The sequence below is a fragment of the Amblyomma americanum genome, chromosome 5 (assembly GCF_052857255.1).
Source record: "Amblyomma americanum isolate KBUSLIRL-KWMA chromosome 5, ASM5285725v1, whole genome shotgun sequence".
NCBI lineage: Eukaryota > Metazoa > Arthropoda > Arachnida > Ixodida > Ixodidae > Amblyomma > Amblyomma americanum.
Genome location: NC_135501.1, coordinates 189,010,950 through 189,016,949, shown reverse-complemented (window position 1 = coordinate 189,016,949; position 6,000 = coordinate 189,010,950).

Below are 6,000 nucleotides of genomic sequence, written 5' to 3'. Positions count from 1 at the left end.
GTGACTGATTCGAGCGCACTGTTGTTTAGGTAATAGACACTAGGACTGCAGGAATTTCTAGAGACACGTAAGGAAGGCTTTACATTTAAATGTATTAAGGTCCATTTTTCCGCAAGTCACACCATTAGTAATAGCATTCATATCATGTTGCAAGGCATTAGTATCGTCCGAACTGTTAATTTCCCGAAAGACAACACAATCTTCAGCAAATAAATGAATGTTAGAGGATACACAGTCAGGTAGGTCATTAGTGCATATTTGGAACAACAGAGGACCTAACACAGAGCCCTGAGGCACGCCAGAACCAACGGAACATAATGAGGAGTTGCGATTGTTAGATGATACAAACTGGGAACGGTTTAAAAGAAATTGTTCAAGCCAAAGCAGGATGTTAGGTTCAAGGTTTAGTTTGGCTAGATTGAAGAGGAGGAGTCGATGACAAACTTTTTCAAAAGCTTTCTTGAAATCAAGAAATATGCAGTCAGCTATTGAGCCTTTATCAATGATAATATGAAGATTGTGAGTGAATGATGCTAACTGCGTTTCACATGAAAGAAATTTTCGGAAACCGTGCTGGGCGCATTTGAAGAACGAGTTAGTTTCCAGAAAGTTAGCGATATGCGAGTACAGGATGTGCTCTAGTAATTTGCAGGGAATACTGGTATATGAAATTGGGCGGTAGTTGAGAGGAGAACTTTTGCTACCTGATTTGTGGACCGGAACCACTTTCCCGACTTTCCAGTCAGCAGGAAGAGTGCAGGAGTCGGTGGACTGCTGAAAAATCTTGCAAAGCATAAGTGATGAGTACGTTTGGGTGCTTTTCAAAAATTTGCTGTTAATTAGGTCAGTGCCGGGGATAGGTGATGTTTTAAGGTTGCCAATTAATTTCATGATGCGGCTAGGATCAATGCAGACAGTGTCCATTATCGGGTACGATTTGACTGAGAGGGTGGTAATGCTGTGATAGGACAAATAACAAAGTTATTACTGAAAGTTTTGTTTAATACATCGGCGCAGTCTGCATCCGGTATAAGGAGTCCGTCAGGATCTGCCAAGTGAATTGAGTCGACTTTTCTTGGGTTAACTGTGCGCCAGAATTTTCGGGGACCATTCGTAAGCATGGAGGGTAAGGTGTTGTTGAGGAAATTGCTTTTGGCGTTCTTGAGTGCGGTTACGCATGCGTTGGTAGCTGCCGTATAAGTGCTTCACCGGGCGTCTGAAGGGGAACGTGAAGCACTACGAAACAGGAGTTTTTTTTTCTTGTTCGATAATCTTTTGAGGTGGAGGTTATACCAAGATGCGTTTGAATTGCAAGAAATGGTTCGTAGGGGAATGTGCTTATCGATTAGTTGTTGGATTTTGTTACTGAAGATGCTCCATTTATTTTCTACTGACCGGTTTTCGAAACCAACAAGGAAGGTGTCAAGGAATAGAGATAGCTCATTGTTAATGACCTCGAAATTAGCTTTGTTGTAGTCCCTGATCACTTTTTTATCCTGTTAGTTTCAAGGGGTGAGGCACATATATAAAAATGAATAGCTAAATGGTCACTTAATCGGGCATGTATGTTACATGCGAGAAGAGATTGGGGCGTGATGTTAGTATTAAATGCAAGGTGTTTGCGGTAGCTTGCGTTAACCTAGTAGGTTGTGTGACTAACTGAGATAACGAAAAGACTGAGCAAAGATATAAGAATTCGTTACTAACAGAAGAGAACGGATTAAGAATAGGTGAACTGGAAGACGAGGAAATGTTCGGGAAGTTAAAGTCACCGAGTAAAAAAAATATTAGCATTAGGATGTCGGAAGTAGGCGCTGTTAATAGCATCGTGCAACTGTTCGCAGAAGTTTGATGCGAAGTTCGGGGGGCGATAACATAGACCAAGGATTATTTTACGGTGGTGGACTTCAACGCATGTCCAGATGGTTTCAAAATTGGTATCAATGTGCATCGGTTATGACCTAATATTTTTAGAAATAGCCAGCAGAACACCATCACCTTCTCGTTGCTTGCGGTCGCAACGGAATATGGAAAAGTGCGATAAATCATTTATCACTTCGCTGTCGTGAATGTTATAATGAAGCCATGTTTCGGTGAGCGCGATGATGTCGGCGTTACATGTGTCAATAAGGGAATGCAAAGAGTCACACTTGTTGATAATGCTTCTTACATTAGCTTGTAAGACAGATATGCTGCGGGACGGTGACAATTTTCTACTTCCCCTGTCGTATTCTTAGGGCGTGTTATTGACGGTGAGTGAATAATCTTGAATAACATCCATCGAGGAGCCGGCTTGTGGTTCGGGACTGGGCTGTAAATCAGCTCGTGACTGAATTAATAATTCAACGTTCTTAGTTATTTCGTTGTAGATGTAGAATTGAGTGTTTACGAATAGTTTGTTGTATCGAAGCTGGAAGTTCGGGGAGTGAGGCAGCCCTTTGCCAAATTCGACAAGTAGGCTCCTCGCTAGGCGAGTAGCGTACGAGAAATCCTCAGATAACGGAAAGGTTGCTTTCCTTAAGAGTATCACGGGAGTTCAGAATTTTTTCTTTGATTTTAAAGGAAGAGAACTTAATGATAATAGGGCGACACTTCGAGGCTGAAAAAGAGCCCAAACGATAAGCACGCTCTATGCATGGGGACAGTGAATCAGGGTCAGCGACAGGAGATAAGGCAGAAATAACTTTTTCTCTGTTTCATTCCATGCTTCACCTTCGTCAGGGATTCCACGCAAGATTAGATTGTTCCGTCGCGATCTATCTTCAAGATCGTCTATGCCAGACTGTAGAACAGACTGCTGCGAGATGTGATCTCCTGCGGAACTTTCGATGGTCGAAAGGCTTTGCTCAAAGACATCTATGGTGCTTATTTTATTCTCGAGGGCTTGTAGCCGGCCAAATATGTCTAAGAACTTAATTTCGATGTTTTCCTGGCTTGTCTTGATTTGTTTAATGTCAGGCCAAAGTTCCTCTTGGTTTTTACCAAATTCAACGCTCATTGATGTCTTTGAGCATCTGATACATAGCGTCAGACTGATCCGTATCGTCAGTCGTTGAGCGAAGCTTGGGGCCAGGATTGGTCTCAATATCGCCAGAACAAAGCAACAATCGCGCTACATCGAAGCAATCACTCATTAAATCACAGAGCGTATGGGAACATGGGATCACGACCAGAAAACGATTATCGGATTTTTTAGCGTATAAAGAAGAGCGTCTACACACCTGCGGTGAGAACAGAAGAATCGTGTTGGCCATGCTGTCGTAGTGGCAGCTCCCATGCTCACTGACGCGGAAGACGGAGTGCAGAGAATGGGCGTTGACATGGTTGACCGGAAGTTATCAGTGAAGCCGGTGATAACCTTTCCATCAGGGAATGAAAACGTGTGGTCGAAGGAACCATGTGGATTGAATATATCTGGGGGCCGTTCAGGGGCGCATGCGCCGTCGGGTAGAGGAGTCACGACGACGTATCCCGGTAACAATGGTCCGAAGAGCAGCGAAGGGGGTGGGGGGTGGGGGGGGGGGGGGCAGGAAGAAGCAAACCGCAAAGATGGGACATGCCTGCGGTAAGAACAGAAGAATCGTGTTGGCCATGCTGTCGCAGTGGCAGCTCCCATGCTCACTCATAACAAACTTTTTGAAACCATGTTTCCGAAAAATGTGGCTCGTTCGGCTCAGCCCTGCAATTAAAGCACGTGACTGATCAGCAACGCATGCGCGAAGCCTTGCGTGGTATTACGAGCGGCCATCATAGGGCGCTTCGTCCCGCAGGCAGAAAAACAGTGAAGTCAGTTCAGAAGGAACACAATCGTAATGCCTCCGAAAATAAGTGTGTTCACCACACTGAGCTGTTCTTCGAGCTGGCTTAATAGCTTGGTACAGCAGGCCCCTCCCGACTATGTACGAAGTACGGACAACCGTCCTTTTGTAGCGATGGCTACATTACGCTAGCATTTCGAGCCTTCAGCGTGGCGGCGCCGTGGCTGGTTACGTGGTCAGTCACGTGGTGCGGAGAAGTTTCCGGCGGCGTGGCGCGCCGGCGGAACCGAGGAGAGGGGGTGGAGAGTGAATCCACGTCCAGGGACGAAGATGAAGGAGGAACACCCAGCGAAACGGAGCGGCGAAACACTGAGTTTGCAATTAGACTGAGCAAGTTCCACTCGGCCGGATTTAGCTATTGCGTCACTCCAGGTTTAACCAGAGCTAAACCACAGGCATTTTTTTTTATTTCAGCTAAAATGAAACCCTGCTGGCTATGTTAACCAAATTACGGTAGCCGACTTACTCCAGCTCTTCATTTGCTGGTTGCCTTCTTTGTATATTTGTTCACACGGTGCTCTCTTTCCGAGTGGCTGAGTTAAAAAAAAAAAAAAGAAACGGCCTTCTGCTTCCTGTGCGAAAAATCTGTTGCGACAGCTGCACTGAGCCGGCACCTCGGGTTGCGTACTAGAAGGCATGTTTGTTTTTAACCACCGAGTGTCAGCTAGAGGTAGAAACGAGCGTGTTGAACGGCATGGTGAATTCCAATGGGTGATCCGGATCGCTTTTTGAGTCTTCGAAGAGGCAAACAAAAAAAAAGAAACTGTGAAGGGGGGGCGGCTGACACTTAAGCTCTGCCTGAAGGGTATGACACAATAGCCTAATGGGTTAATTCCATTTGAAAAATGTCATTCTGTACATTCATAGATCCCTGGGAGTCCTCATACCCCTCCTGGCGCAGTGGGTGCAGCGGTTAAGCGATGCGCCACTGCCCTGCGATGGCAGGTGCTCCCAGCGGTGGGTCTTGTGCACCCCAGGTTGCTTTTCCCGTGCGACCAATAATTAATTTAACTGCCTCCTGCCACGGTGGACAGTTTGCTCACTATCCAGTGGCAAGGTTGATGACGTCACTGCAAGGTCACGTGACCTAGGTGGCCCATCTGTCTCCTAGGTTGCTCTCTGGGCACCCCCTGCCAGAGCCATGAGAGTGATTTATTCGCTCACAACGCCGACGCCGTATTTTCTGCGTAACGGGACCTTTAACGCTATTGCGTTAAAAAGTGGAGGAAGGGGCACAGTTCTTCACACACAGTTTTTGGCACGACAATACAACAGATAACGCAACGAAAACGACAATTAGAAGTGGGTGACCACAGAGAGAGAGAGAGATAGAGATAGAGATAGAGAGAGAGAGAGAGAGAGAGAGAGAGATGAAACTTTTATTGTCCCCTGGTGTGGGCTGCAAGACCTGGCCAGGCACGGCCCTACTGCACTAGACGCCTGTCAATCCGTGTCGCTACAGCACATACGCGGCCGGCGTGGTGGGGGGTCCTTTGCCGGTGCGGTTCCGTCGCGCGCAGTGAGGCCTCCATTGCTCCCAGGTGGAGAGCTCACCCGGGCACTCCACGAGGATGTGCGTTAGGGTAGCGATGGGGTGGGAACACAAGGAGCAAGGTGGGGTGAAGGGACCCGGGGGGGGGGGGGGGATGCAGGATAACAGTGGATTGGGTGGATGCGGTGGGGAGTGTTCGGGTCTGCAGGTGGTTCTACAGGATTTGGTGTTGATTGATAGAGGTGGTCGTAGTGGTTTATTTGAAAGAAAAAGAAAAAACAAGAAAAAAAGGCGAAGGAAAAGTATGTTACCAACCGCGGCGCTGCCCGAACATAAGATAGGCCTTCGTCAGCTCGTTGAAGGTATGCATGCGCTCTGTCATGTCATCCAGGCCCGAGTCCGCAGACAATATAACGTAGACAACGGATCGAATAAATCACGAATATCGCGATTAAAAACGCTTAAAAACGTAAGTGACCACTAAAGTTTTCCGGTTAGTTGCGGTGAGAAATGAGTTAAGGCGATCCGAGATCAAATGGAAACAAGTAAAGATGAAGCAGGAAACAGAGCTGAGCATGAATAATAATAAAAAAAACTTTGCGAGTGTTATCCGTTAGTGCTCCACACTGAGTAAGCTAAAAAGATAGTTTCTTCTCTCTCTCTTGCTTCGGATGATTGCCGTATTTGCAC